The sequence below is a fragment of the Euprymna scolopes genome, chromosome 8 (assembly GCF_053919585.1).
Source record: "Euprymna scolopes isolate OS-2025 chromosome 8, ASM5391958v1, whole genome shotgun sequence".
Classification (NCBI taxonomy): domain Eukaryota; kingdom Metazoa; phylum Mollusca; class Cephalopoda; order Sepiida; family Sepiolidae; genus Euprymna; species Euprymna scolopes.
This window is the reverse complement of record NC_136489.1, coordinates 140,804,940-140,820,440: the sequence shown is the minus strand read 5'-3', so window position 1 is coordinate 140,820,440 and position 15,501 is coordinate 140,804,940. Positions and strand designations below refer to the sequence as shown.

General features: G+C 44.8%; 1 protein-coding gene across 5 annotated transcripts in view; it reads right to left on the bottom strand.

The window, feature by feature from the left end:
* LOC145283789 (negative elongation factor A-like) overlaps window positions 1-15,501 on the bottom strand; it is a 259,059-nt gene that overhangs the window by 42,746 nt on the left and 200,812 nt on the right. The gene's annotated exons all lie outside the window — the stretch shown is intronic.

The window sequence follows — 15,501 nt, the reverse complement described above, 5'->3', positions numbered from 1 at the left end:
TTGGTTCATCATCTAAACGTTTTGGGTTCGAATCGTGGTGTGAGATGTTTTTTGTTATTTTTTCGATTTTTTAAATTTAAATATTGAACCAGTGTTATTTAAGCCATTTTTCACGTAACGTTCGTTTTTCTTTCTGCTTTTTTTTTTTTTTTTTTTTACTTCGCTTATTCTTAGCGACACCCAAAAACACCCGGGTACCCACCGATTTTTTAAATTTTAATATCGAAACAGGCTTATTTAAGCCATTTTTCACATGTTTGTTTTCTGCTTTCATCGTTCGTTTGCCTTACGTTAGCTTTTTTGTGTTTTTTTTTTTTATTGCTTGATCGCAGCGTAGCTTCCGCAACTTCATCGTTCTTTCATCGTTCGTTTGCCTTACGTTAGTTTTTTTTTTATTGTTTGATCGCCGCGTAGCTTCCGCAACTTGACGTTATCGCACCTACTAATTTCGGTTTATAAACGTCAACTTAACACACTTATCAATTCATCTGTTCCCGTGGTCGAGATGGTTAGGTCGCAAGTTTTTTTTTTTTTCCATTTCCTTTCCACCTCCGCGTCAAACGTTTGGGGTTCAAGCCTACCTTTATACTAAAACTATTTTTTTTCTTTTACACCTCCAAACAACCGGCCAACGTTTTTTTAAAACAGGGTTGTTTTAATCTACCACCCCCCACCAACACACACCTCCAAACACCTGGGCAATGCCAGGTACCCCCATTAATCTTCTATAAATATAAAAGCGAAAAAGTTTGTATGTATGTATGCGTGCTTGCTAAAAACTTTTGACAGACAACGAAAATTCACAAACTCGGTATCATATTGAAGCTCCATCCTTCGCTCGAAAAATTGGCCAAAAACATTAATTTTTTCAACCCGAAATTGACAATTTTCGACAGGGGGGGGGTCAACAAAAACGGTCCTCTCGTGACGACGACCGGTTCTACACATGCGTCAGATGGCATCATGACCTGATCTACTTCAGTTAAAAAACTGACTAAATTTCATGTACGTCGCGTTAGCTCAGTTGGTTAGCGCGTTGCTTCGTTATCTAAACGTTTTGGGTTCAAATCGTGGTGTGAGATGTCTTTTTTTTCTTTTGATTTTTTAAATTTAAATATTGAACCAGTGTTCAATAAGCCATTTTTCATGTAATGTTCGTTTTTCTGTTTTTTTTTTTGTTTTTTTTAATTCGCTTATCCACTCCCGACCACATACCCAAAAACACCTGGGTACCCACCATTTTTTTAAATTTCAATATTGAAACAGGCTTATTTAAGCCATTTTTCACGTGTTCGTTTTTCTGTTTTTTTTTTTTTGTTTTTTCAATTTTTACATTTAACATCGTTCGTTTGCCTTATGTTAGTTTTTTTCTGTGTTTTTTTTCAAGGTACCCCCGCTAGTCTATATATATATAAAAGCGAAAATGTGTGTATGTATGTATATGTGTTCGCTAAAAACTTTCTACAGACAGAACAAAAATTCACAAACTTGGTATCATATTGAAGCCCCATCCTTCGCCCAAAAAATATCGAAAAATTGACCAAAAACGTTAATTTTTTCACCCTGAAATCGACAATTTTCTACAGGAGGGGGCTGGGGTCAACAAAAACCGTCCTCTCATGACGACGACCGGTTCTACGCATGCGTCAGATGACGTCATGACCTGATTTAGTTTAAATAGTTGAAGAACTGACTGAATTTCATGTACGTCATGTTAGCTCAGTTGGTTAGAGCGTTGGTTCATTATCTAAACATTTTGGGTTTGAATCGTAGTGAGAGGGGTCTTTTTTTTTTTTTTTTTTCGATTTTCTTAGATTTAAATATTGAACCAGTGTTATTTAACCCATTTTTCACGTAATGTTCATTTCTCTTTTTATTTTTTTTTTACTTCGCTTATTATTAGGTTTCCATTAAACCCTCGACCGACCACACACACACCCAAAAACACCTGGGTACCCACCGATTTTTTAAATTTTAATATCGAAACAAACTTATTTAAGCCATTTTTCACATGTTTTTTTAACGTTCGTTTTTCTGTTTTCTTTTTTGTCTTTTTCGATTTTTACATTTAACATCGTTCGTTTGCCTTACGTTAGTTTTTTTGTGTTTTTTGTTCGATGTTTTGATTAACCCCCCCTCCCCGCTTCGTTTTTATGTTTTCTTTTTTTTTTACTTTGCTTATTCTTAGGTTTTAATTAACACCCCAACCCCATCGAAACACTCGGGAAATGCCGGGTACCCCCCCCCCCCACTAGTCTATCTATAAATATAAAAGCGAAAATGTATGTGTGTTCGATTTTTCTGTATGTCTACAAAAGGCTTTTTTCAGAGAAGCGGTCGGTCACTTCACAACTTTTTAAAACTTTTGATATCACATATAAATCGTAATAGCTCAGAGTTAACAATGAAGCTCGCCTGTCTATTTAATTTGCTTGATTTCGGGAAGATAAATATTCAACATTTGTCGCTTGCTGCATGTGGGTTAGTCTTTTTCCTATAACATCTTGGGAAAATAAAAATAATAAAAAAAGTGTTCCGCACTAAATGAAATACTATCTCGCAGTCAAACTTGCTCTAAGTAAATCTGACGACCTAGTCCACAAATTCCAAAATTTCATCATGACAAGTTTCAAGAAAAAATACACGATTAAACCCGGTTCTCCAACTTCCAACGTAGACCCCTACTACCATGTCTCCTTCTCCAACATCAGGGGTCTTCATTCTAACCTTCCAGAGGTTGAAACCCAATTACAGGAGACTAAACCAGACCTTTTATTTTTAAGTGAAACTGGCATTGGACAGGCTATTTCCCTAGATGAGTTTGCAATTACAGGATACTCTAACTTAACTTCTAAATCTGACCCCCAAGATCGCCATGGGCATGGAATATGTGCCTATATTAAAGATAGCTTTCCATGTGGGAGGGACATCTCCAGGGAAGATCTTAACTTACCCTATATGTGCTTCCGGGTTGCTTTAGCTCACACTACTGCATTTATATTTACTCTCTATCGCCCCCACAACAGCGGAGTTACTATCTTTCAAAGCATATCTGAGAAAATTGACCAAGTCCTTTCTACTTATCCTTCAGCTAACATTCACGTATGTGGAGACTTCAATGTTCACAACGTCGAATGGTTGACCCACTCAAACAAGACCGATGATGAGGGGAGGTTCTGTCATGATTTCTCCATTGCCTATGACCTCACTCAAATTGTACAGGAACCTACCCGTGTGCCCGATAATGATGGCCAGTATGCGAGCCTACTAGACCTTTTTCTCACAACTTGCCCTGAACTATGTTCAGTTTCTGTTCTGTCGCCTCTTGGATCTTCCGACCACTCTGTTGTATCAATTAAGATAAAAATGAAATGTAATAAGTCCCCAGACGTACCTCTTCATCGTACAGTATATCGATACACTAAGGCTGACTGGGATAGCTTCCGTACATTTATATCTGATCTACCTCTGCATTCCATGTTTAAAAAGGATGTGTCCTCTATAGTATTAGACCTGACTGAATGGTTAATTGTAGGTATTGACCATTTCATACCCTCTAAAAAGTTTCAGCAAAAACCTAACAGCCAGCCATGGTTCTCTCCAGAATGCGCTGCTGCCATTGCGCACAGAAATCACTTTTTCCACTGCTTCAAACGTAATAGATGTATGGAAACTAAAGCCGTTTTCAGGACTGCCAGCAACCATTGTAAGAAAGTAATAAGGAACGCAATGCTCAATCTGTTAAGTCCAAAGTAGCTGAGCAGCGGCTTGGTTCCCACCAGTTTTGGCAAATAGCAAACAGAATCCTGAACAGAAGACTGTGCTCCATCCCAACTATTATCAATGGACCTGAGGTAATCTCGTCAGCATCAGACAAAGCCAAACTCTTTGTCAAGAACCTTGCAGCTAATTCTACCCTTTGCGACCAAGACCGCCAACCCCCAATATTTCCTCCTGTATCAGAAAACACGCTATGTGATATACGTATATCTGTACGTGATGTTGCGAAGCTAATCAAAAACCTTGATTCGAGTAAAGCAACTGGCCCTGATGGTATTCCAATTATAGTACTCAAAAAACTTCAACCTGAACTAGCGCCCATACATACAAAACTGTTTAAACGTTGTCTTAAGGAGAATAGTTTCCCATCTCCCTGGAAAATCTCATCAGTATGCCCTGTATTTAAGAATTCAGGTGATCGCTCATCCCCCTCTCAGTACAGGCCAATAAGTCTCCTGTGCGTCATGAGTAAGTTGCTAGAATCTGTGTTAAATACAGAAGTAATCAACCATCTCAACAAAAATAACCTTCTTAGTGACACTCAATATGGTTTCCGTTCTGCTAGATCTACAGCAGATGTCCTTACAGTTATATCGCATAGGATTAGCAAATCTCTCGACAGTGGCAATCTTTCTAGGGCAATTGCTCTTGACATATCTAAAGCCTTTGATAGGGTATGGCATAAAGGTTTACTTCATAAGATCGCTAGCTATGGTATAGCTGGAAAAGTCTTCTCAATTATTAAATCATTTCTTTCTGATAGGTTCATAAGAGTAGTAGTTGAGGGGCAAAAATCAGAAGCTCACAGTATTAATGCCGGTGTCCCTCAGGGATCCATCCTGGGCCCAACTCTTTTCCTGATCTACATTAATGATCTTCCAAATCATATCCTTACATCATTTGTAGACATTTATGCTGACGACACTACCATTTATGGTACCACATCTAAGACAGTAAACGACCAAGTTCTCTCCAATTCTCTCTCCTCTGATCTTGAGCACATAGTACAATGGGGAAAGGAGTGGCTGGTTACTTTTAATGCATCTAAAACCAAGCTTCTCTCTTTACATCATCAACATTCTAATCCACATTTGTCATCAATTGAAATGAATGGCTCTCGTCTTCAGGAGGCCTCAAGTTTTGATAAGCTTCTGGGCTTGACCTTTACTCCTGATCTTAAATGGAACACGTATATCAAATCTGTTGCCAAGGCCGCTGGAAAAATGGTGGGATCTTTCTATCGATCCAGTAGATATCTCACTGCTGATGCTATTCTCTATCTATATAAGAGCCAGGTACGTCCAAGGATGGAATACTGTTGCCACATCTGGGCAGGAGCTGCTAGAAAGGACTTGTCCTGCCTTGATAGAGTTCAAAATAGACTTCGTAGCCTCGTAGGAGATGTCCTTTTCTCCTCCTTGCAACCTCTATCTCACAGAAGAGATGTTGCGAGTTTGTCTCTGATGTATCATTATTTTCATGGAAAGTGTTCAACTGAGCTTCAATCTATGGTCCCCCCTCGCCAAACTTTCACAAGAAACACTCGTCTAGCTGTAAACACTATCAATAATTTCCCCCACTCTTTATCTGTGCCTAAACCTAAACGTAGATTCCATGAACAAAGCTTCTTTCTTAGAACTGCACGCCTGTGGAATTGTCTTCCGTTTTCCTGCTTTCCGGCTGACTACAATATGGTTGTGTTCAAGTCTAAAGTAAATAAGTTCTTGATGAGCCGTTCCATATAAGTTATCAAATTTACCAAATTTTCATTACTAATGATTACTATATTGACCAATTTCTACTGTACACTCTTTAACCCTTATCCTTGAGTGGCCTCTGGGCCTTGATAATGTGGTGATGCCTTTGTAAAAAAAAAAAAAAAAAAAAAAAAAAAAAAAAAAAAAAAAAAAATCTCGCGGTGGGGCAATGGTTAACATCGTACTTTTTTTTTTCACACTTTAATTTACAACTTTGCCTCAAGGGTTCGGGTTCGATCCTCATACTTACTTTTTTTTTTTTAACCCCCCCACCCCCAGAGTATCCACACACACCTCCAAAACAACCAGGCAATGCCGGATACTCATCGCTAGTATATATATAAAAGCAAAAATGTGTGTATGTATGTGTGATTGTGTGTCCGCTAAAAACTTTCGACAGACAGAACAAAAATTCACAAACTTGGTATCATATTGAAGCTCCATCCTTCGCCCAAAAAATATCGAAAAATTGGCCAAAAACGTTAATTTTTTTCACCCTGAAATCAACAATTTTCTAGAGGGGGGGGCAACAAAAACCGTCCTCTCATGACAACATCAGTTCTACGCATGCGTCAGATGACGTCATGACCTGATTTAGTTTAAATAGTTGAAGAACTGACTGAATTTCATGCATGTCGTGTTAGCTCAGTTGGTTAGAGCGTTGGTTCATTATCTAAACGTTTTGGGTTCGAATCGTAGTGCGAGAGGTCTTTTTTTTTTTTTTCGATTTTCTTAGATTTAAATATTGAACCAGTGTTATTTAAGCCATTTTTCACGTAACGTTCATTTCTGTTTTTTTATTTATTTATTTATTTTTTTTTAATACTTCGCTTATTCTTATTATTTTTATTAAACCCCCGACCGACCACACACACCCAAAAACACCCGGGTACCCACCGATTTTTTAAATTTTAATATCGAAACAGGCTTATTTAAGCCATTTTTCACAAGTTTTTTTTGGTTTTTAGTTTTAACGTTCGTTTTTGTTTTCTTTTTTCGATTTTTACATTTAACATCGTTCGTTTGCCTTACGTTAGCTTTTTTTTTTTCGCAAAAATGATAAGTAAATAAAAAAAGATTACACTTTAAAATATTTGGCTTGAGACGATCAGTGCCTGTTTGCACAACAACAAAAAAAAAACGGCCATTTTTTTTTATATTAGTAACGCGATTAGTAATACGACCTAATTCTATTGAGACGGAGGAAGGTGGGAGGCAGGAAGTGGGAGGCATATTATGAGCTAATCAGAGTTTGTTTCACTACAACCTATTTTAATATAATATGAAATGAGAGTTAATGGATTTGGTGACATAAATCCTCCTTACTTTTGAGTTTTCTTAGTGGGGGTTGGAGCGAAAGATGAGACCACTTGAATTCTAAGAACAGATACTACACTTTGAGGTATTTATTTGTTCCCCCACTGAGCAAATTAGGCACAAGGCCGATTTTTAAAGTGAGGAGTGAAGGGGAAATGGGGACCAACTCCCCGGGGAGTAGGGGAGCTGGATAGTGACAATTGGTATGAAGGGTTGCCCCTACATTGACCAAGGTCTTATATGTGGGGTCGCCCCCACATATGGTCTTTGCTTGCAGTATCTGCCGGAACAGATGGTATTTATTTGCTCCCCCACCGAGCAAATTAGGCACAAGGCCAATTTTTAATGTGAGGAGTGAAGGGAGGGGGAAGGGAAAAAGGGGACCAGCTCCCGAGAGGTGGGAAATGGGAGCTGGTTAAAGGTCAGGCATGTGGGGTTGCCCCCACATCTGGTCTTTGCTAGTCATAGCTAGTCATAGCTTGCAGTATCTGCCGGAACAGATGCTACACTTTGATCTTACTCAAAAGACCAAGTAAAAACATACCATGCGTATTATATATTTTTTGTATATTAAATTAGTACAAGATGTCATGTAAAGCATGACCTCCTCCTTATTTTCTTAGTGAGGGTGAGGAGAGAAAGATGAAACCGCTTTAATTCTAAGAACAGATACTACTCTCTCTGATCTTAGCCAAAAGACCAAGTAAAAAAAAAGATGCGCATTATATATTTTTCGTATATTAAATTAGTACAAGATGTCATATTCCAAATATCACAAACGCTAAACTGCTGATTCAAAATTCTGAAATAAAAACATTATTCAGAAAGCCATTCTTAGTATTGGGAGGTTATGTTTTTTAGTGGGAGTTGGAGCGAAAGATGAGACCACTTGAATTCTAAAACCAGATACTACACTTTGATCTTAGCCAAAAGACCGAGTAACCGTCTTATACAGCTTCATTTTCTGCAGAGCATTATCTTCTATTAAAAAAAGATACATAATTTATATTTATCAATAACTAAATTTAGACAAAATGTCATATTCATAAAATCACAGCTGAACTAAAAACATCCTTATTTACGATTGACGTTTGTTTCTCTAAAGATTGCCATGCAAAGCATGATCTCCTCCTTATTTTCTTATTGGGGGTGGGGTGGGGTGGGGGCAAAAGATGAAACCGCTTTAATTCTAAGAACAGATACTACACTTTGAGATATTAAATCTTTTATTCATGTTAAAAAAATACAGTCAAAATCAACGATGAACAAAAAACTTAGGCACATGGCCAACTCAAAAGGGGGGGATTTTGGGGGTCGTTGGTCATCCTTGTCACTCCAGAACTGAACAAAGTCAAAAGTTTCTCCCAGCTAGTATCTTCTTTCACCATAATACCGCATTCACCCTTTCATATTGGGGGACGTCCTACTTAACTCCCAATTTTTAAAACATTTTTTATTGACGTGTAAAAACAAAAAAGATAACAATAAAATGGTACAATAATTCATTTGTGTCGAGGGCGGGGGAAGAAAAAACAAAAGGTGATTAGTAGGACCCTCCCAACCCCGTCTAGTTGATAGACTGCCCGTTCCACTGGGTTTGTAAAAGGAACCTCGCTTCTGCGGGTCAGTCTCTAGGTGGGGATGCCCTCTAGATGGGGGTGAATGGAGAAAAGAAATTTTTGTGGGTAAGGGATGGAGGTTAGTTTGTATTTCTTTTTCTCCAAGATGGGTAAAATTTAGAGGAAGGGGTGAAAACAAAAATTGCAGGTAAGAGGGGATGGGGATCTTGGAGGCTTCCTAATTGGGGAGGGATGGAACACACACTCAGCTAGCTGAGAGGCTACTTGTTTAATTTTACTTTACAGAACTGCGCGTTCCACACCTAGGCGGGGAACACGTATTCAAATTTGGCTCCTCTTCGTACACACAGACTTGCCACATGTATCCATCTTCTGTCAAATGCCGCGCGATGCAGCCTTCTTCTATCACATCTGATCTTCACCCGTAGTTGGTGTTTAAAGAAAGCGATCAGATCTTGATCAGAAAAAGACAACACCCCCCGGCAACCTTGCAGACGCGACGTCCAAATCACCATTTTCGCCACGGCCAGGATCGTAACGTAGACCATTTGTCTTTCCCGGTCCCACGGCGGCCTCACGTTGTCCACAACATTGGATACAGTAATTGGGCGAGGATGCTCAGGATCGATGCGAGCCGTCACCCCACTGACATACGACCAGTACTGGCGGAGTTCGTGGCAATCGAAGAAAGCGTGATCCGTAGTTTCCACGGCCGTTGTCCCACAACGGGGACAATCAGGCGACTCCAAAAACCCAGAACTGCATTGTATGTTGTTGAGTGGAAGTGCATTTCGGGCCAATCGCCAGGTCAGAGAGAACTCCGAATTGTTCAGATGACTCGAACCTGGCGCCCAGCTCCACGCGGAGCGGATCTCACTCTGCTGCCACCCCAAACGCGCGCATAGCGGGTCGTCGGCGGCCCCCTTCACTAGATCCCTGTGGAGTTCCCTACGGGTAGCAGTCACAAGGTCACTGGACCTTGGTAGTCGTTTTAGCGCGGCTCGGCACTCTTTCATGTAGGCAGATTCTCCCCGCGGCCTGCGACGGCTCTCGACGGAAGGGTCGAGAACGAGGTCGGGGAAGGCGGCAGTAACCACGGGGTGCCACGGTTGGTCCTCCTGCATATAGTGGCTCAGGAAGGCCAGCCTCTCAGCATCTCGATGACACTTCAAGTCCGGCATTCCCAAGCCTCCCTCGCACGGACGTTGAATACAGACCTGTCTGCTCACCCAGTGTCTTCCTCTGTCCCAAAGGAGCGAGGACAAGAGTTCGACAAGAGCTTTTAGGTGTTGTGCAGGCAGGGGAAGTACGGCCAGTCGGTAAAGGATGAGAGGAAAGACGTAAGTGGCGCACGCCTCAGCTCTACCCTTTAAGGAAAGTTTCCTAGGAAGCCACGAATTGACTGCAGCCTCCACCTTTGACCGTACCTCCAACCAATTCTTGTCAAGCTGGAGACCCGGTCCGAACCACACGCCGAGGATCCGGACCGGGCCATCTGTCCAGCTGAAGGGCGCCGGGAGGTTTGCGTTGCCACTCCATGCGCCCAACCGCAGTCCTACCGACTTGTTGCGGTTTATCTTGGCCCCCGTGATTCTTTCGTACTGTGTGAGTGTCTCCGACACGACCTCAATGTCTCTGAAGCCCGACACAAAGACCGTGACATCATCGGCAAACGCGGATACCTTCGCAGCTGAGCCGCCAGGCAGAGCCATTCCGCACAGGGCCGAATTTGCCTCCCCATGTCTCAGCTTGCGGAGAAGAGGCTCCAAAGCCAGGACATAAAGCAGGGGCGACAGCGGACAACCCTGACGAACCGACCGAGAGATAACAAAGGGTTTCGAGCGCTTTCCGTTGACTTGCACGACAGCCATGGGCTGTCGATACATTATGGAGATCCACTTGCAAAAGTCCGGTTTAAAACCAGCGGCCTCTAAGACAGATGCCAGGAAACGATGGTCGACCCTATCGAAAGCTTTGGACTGATCTAAGTTGATCAGCGCGGCTTCCGTGTCGTCATCTATTCCCCCCTCTAGGATCGTGCGGATCAGGTGCAAGTTGTTCTGAATCGATCTCCCCTTCACAGCGTAGTTCTGTTCCGGTTCAACCAACTCGTCGATAACAACCTGCAGCCGATTCGACAGGACCCTGGCCAAAATCTTCAACTCTGTGTTTAGCAGAGTTATGGGCCTGTAGTCGTCTAATTCTTCCCCTCCATGCCCGTCACCTTTCTTCAGCAATGTGATCACTCCCTTGGTCACCTGCCCTGGGATGGATCCCTGAGCAAACCAATGGTTGAACATATCCGTCAGAAGAGGCAGAAACATGGGCGACAGCCTCAAGTACAGTTCGTATGGCAGACTATCAAGTCCTGGCGATTTGTCACAGCTGACCTGCTTCAGCGCAGTAAAGACTTCCCGCTCCGTCACCCGGCCCTCGCAACCAGCCGCTCTAGCCGCCTCGAGGCGGGGAGAGTCGGCCAAATAGTCGCTAAACTCAAGGACCGGAAGATCGGGCTGCTGCGTAAAACGCTCCTCGAAATGTTCTCGAAACCCCTCACAGATCTCCCGAGTCGATTCCAGGGTGCGTCCATCCGGATGTTTGACTTTCGCAATGTATTTGTCCGAGCCACGCCTAGAAACCTCACGGCGCACGTCTGCATCAGAATTGACTGCTTCGTTGCCTATCTTTCTAAGCCTAGCTCTAACTACTTGGCCTTCGTAACGCTCGCTAGTCTCGCGTAGAAGGTCCTGCTTAGCTAGTTCCTGACTAACCCTATCACCCTCCCCCGTAGCCTGGGCTAGTTTCTGCTCGAGCTTCTTCTTCGTCTTGGCCTTATCTAGTGCGAGGCACTGGGCATACTTGACGGAGAAGCTTCTGATCTTGGCTTTGAGACCTAACCACCACTTACTCCCGGTAACCGCCCCCACTAGTGCCTTTTTAATCAATTCTCTTAACTGATCTTGGAAGTCTTGTATCTCCAGAAGGGAGGTGTTTAACTTCCAGTACCCCGCTAACTTAGGCCTATTTCCTAGCTTCAGCCGGGCCATAACTAATTTATGGTCCGTCTGGCCTAGCCAAGTGAACGTGGGACAAGATAAGAAGTCTACTTCGCCTCTCCTAACTAACATCCTGTCCAAATAGGTATTTGGATAGGAGGAAACGCTATTGGTCCACGTCCACATCTCCCGCCCCGGATGCTCGAACCGAAACCTGTCGACCAGACCGCATCTAGCCATCAGATCAGCCAGGCTGGACTCGCACCTCTCCGAACCTCTAGCTCCGCCTCCTACCTTATCTATGTCGGGGTCTAAGATGGCATTCCGATCCCCCATTAGCACTACCCGCTTCCGACAATCTACAAACGTGTCAAGCTGACTGAAGAATGAGACCCTCTCACGAGCGGTGCTGGGCGCATGAACCGCAATCACCCGAAACACAGAATCTTTTACGGCAACATTGGCCACAACCAGCCTACCCACCGCATCTCTATGGACAACGTCGACCGTCGCCGACAGGGTACGTTTAACCAGCACAGAAACTCCCTTCCCCCGCAGGCTGCCATATGCTGAGAAAACCTCAAAGTCTCGGGCCAGCACCTGACAGTCCACAGAGGAAACAAAATGCGTCTCCTGAATCGCAGCAACATCCACTCCCAGGGACAAGAGGTCGTGCCGGAGGCGAGCCGCCCGGCCCGATGATCTCAAGCCCCTCGCATTCAGACTAGCCAAATTCAAAGCCATGGTACTTACCTTAAGGTGTGTTACACTCAGCTCCAAAGTCAGCCGGGGAAAGGACACCGACGTTGTGTGCAATGCTCAAGGTGGTCAGGTTTTTCATGTCCCGACCTTCTCTCACAATGCTGCCGACATCCAAAGGGTAAGTCAATTTAAGGGCCCTATAGAGTGACGGATGGACCAACACTGGGACCCTTCCCTTGCATTGTTTTGCGAGTTCCTCAAGGGAAGGGTCATTTTTCCTAATGAGTTCAATTCCCGGACCAGCCCCTTCAGCGGCCTCCAGCATTGTCCACACGTTGGTTTTGCAGGCCTCAGGAAGCCTGACGAAAGTTGTTAGCCGTGGGGCGTCCGGGAAATTAGAGGGGACATTAACGTCTTTTCCCCCTATCTGTTGGCAGTCCAGCAGAGGTTTTAAATTTTTTCTCTGCCTGTGTGGTAAGCCCATTGCTACAGACAGGGGGGTCTACAAAACAAAGTTCCTCTCTCATTTCGAGGGCGAGAGTCCCTGTTGGAGTGAGTCCGTGAGTGGGAGAATCTGAAGGGTCTCTCCCCCTCCCGGGTTCATTCTTTTCTTTCTGGGATGGCGGCTCAATTTGCATTGGTGTGGGGACGAGTGTCTGTGTGGTGTCTGGTGTTGGTACGGTGTCTGGTGTTGGTGCTGGTGCAATGTCTGGTGTTGGTGCAATGTCTGGTGTTGGTGTTGGTGCGGTGTCTGATGTTGGTGTTGGTGTTGGTGCGGTGTCTAGTATTGGTGCAGTATGTGGTATGGGGGTGGAAGTGGGTTGTGTTGTGATTAGAGGTGGTGTATGCTCACAGGGAGTGGGGGCTGCCTTTTCTTCCCCTTTCCTTTTCTTTTTTATTCTTTTGAATGAACCGGGGAGTGGTGAGGTTGAGTTCCTCTCCCTCTCACTAGCAGATTCATCCTCAGAGGAGCAGTGTTTTCTTCGCTTGATCCCCGTCTCAATTGGTGTGGGGACCGTTGGTTGTTGCTGCTCCTCTAATTGCTGTTTCTCCGGTTGATGCTATTGCTGTTCTGGTTGCTGCAGCCGTTTTTGTTGCTGCTGCTCCTGTCCTGGCTGTTGCTGCTGCTACTGTTTTTGTTGTTGCCGCTGTTTTCGTGGCATTGGTTGTGGAATTGGCCGCGGCAGCTGATGTTGTTGCTGCGGCTGGTTCAACGGCTGGTTTGGCTGCTGCTGCTGTGTCTGCTGCGGTGGCTGTTGCTGCGGCTGTTGTGGAGGCTGCTGTTGTTGTTGCTGCCTCGGTTGTTGGGTTGGTGGTGGGACGGTGGCAGATGGGATTGTGGGCTTCCGTTTCCGCCTTATTACCGTGATCCATTCCTCCCCCTTGGCCTCCTGCGTAGTTTTGGGTTTCCTCGGTGCTGGGGTTGGTGCTCCGGTTGCAGGAGTTGTGACAGCCTGTTTGGACACTGGTGCTGTCTCAAAGGTTGGGACCGCCTTTAGTGTCACTTGAGTAGGAGTTGACCTTTGAGGGCAGCTCTTGGCCATGTGACCCTGCTTTTGGCAGAACCAGCAGTGCGGACGACGCCCCTCCACCACTACTGTCATAGTTGCCTCCTTAAAAGTCAGCTGTGCTGGTATCGCTTGGAAGCCTTCTTTCTTTAGCCTCATGGCCACAGTGTAGCTGCCCAAGTGCATGCCGGTTTTCGAACGCACTGGGGTTATTTTTTCCACTTCGCCAAACTGTGTGAAGAAGGATCCCAGGATTTCTGCTGATATTTGCATAGGTACATTGAATACCTGCACCCGGGTCCTTGTCCTGCCCTGGTATTCGGGCTTTAGTTTTATTCTCCCATACTTAATTTCCTGTAGGGAGAGTCTCTCCGCATCTTCCTTGGTTGGTAGGAGGATGTCCCACATGGCGTAGCTCCTCTGGTACAGGTATAGTACCGGGATGTTTAGCTTGTGTAGGAGCCCCGCCATGTCTTCCTTTTTCATCCCTAGGAGGCGGTTTTCCGGCATATCCGAGATGAGGGAGAGGACTCTGTCTTCGATTGCCTCCCAAGCGCCTGGCACTGGTTTAATTTCTGCCCCCTCTATGTATTGTCTGTACTTGGTCAAGTACAAGTCTCTATACTCTGGAGGGGACAGTTGCTTCTCTACAGTCTTCCCCCATGCCGACCCTCTTGTTGGTGTTGGATCTTTGGTGAGGTTGGACTGTTTTTGTTGTTCCTTTGCGGAAGGGTTACTATTTTGAGGGGCATTTCCCTTCCGCTTTCCTTTGGGACCGACTCTCCTTGCTCTATACTTCTTCCAGGAAATACCTCCCTTTTTGGGGAGTCGGCCTCCTGGGGAGCATTGTCCTCTTTATTGTCCTTGGGAGCTTTTGCCCCTTTTGTTTTGGGGAGGTCTAGGCTGTATGCCCCCTCGTTTTCTTGATTTGCTCCCCTTTTGGGGCAGTTGCCCTCCTGGGGAGCACTGTCTCCCTTATCGTCCTTTAGGGCTACTGCCTCTTGATTATTGTTGTCAGAGCGGGATGCCCCGTCCAACATTGTTTTTCTCCCCTTTGTGGGGAGTCGCCCTCTTGGGGAGCACTGTCTCCCTTATCGTCCTTTGGGGCTACTGCCTCTTGATTTTTGTTGTCAGAGCGGGATGCCCCGTCCAACACTGTTTTTTCTCCCCTTTGTGGGGAGTCGCCCTCTTGGGGAGCTGCTGGTGAGTTTTCTCCCTTCTGGGGGGCGTCCTTTGGTGTAGTGTCCGGGCGGTATGCCCCGTTGCTTTTTGCTTCCCTTGTTGGGGAGCCGTCCTCTTGGGGAGCAGTTCTTCTTGTGGTAGCCCCCTGGCTGGGGGTATTTGTATTGGTGGTCCCCGGGCTGGGGGTGTCCATTTTTGAAAAAAGCTCTCTCTTCCCTGTATAAATTCACCAAAATGAGTGACGTGGAGTCGGCGTCCAAAGTGGGAGCCGACTTTGGCGCCAAAAAGAAGTGGCGCCAAAGGCGGCAAGAGAGGGGAGATAGAACTGAGAGAGGGAGTGGGAAGTTAGTGGAGGGAAGAGAGAAAGTGTTTCCGACCCTCCCTCGCGGGAAGGTCGTAAATTATCAGCTCGGATCCCCCCGTGAGGGGGGAGAGCAGAGAAAGACAGACCAAGTGGGGGTGCGGACAGAACGCTACCCAACAAGCTCGTCAGGTGTTCCGGGCACGAGAATGTGTCGCCAGAACAACACTGCCTATCGCTGTGTATGTATCAGAGAACAGATACTACACTTTGATCTTGACCAAAAGGCCAACACTCTGATACTACACTTTGATCTTAGCCAAAAGACCCAGTAAGAAAAAAAAAAAAAAGATGCGTATTATATATTTTTCGTATATT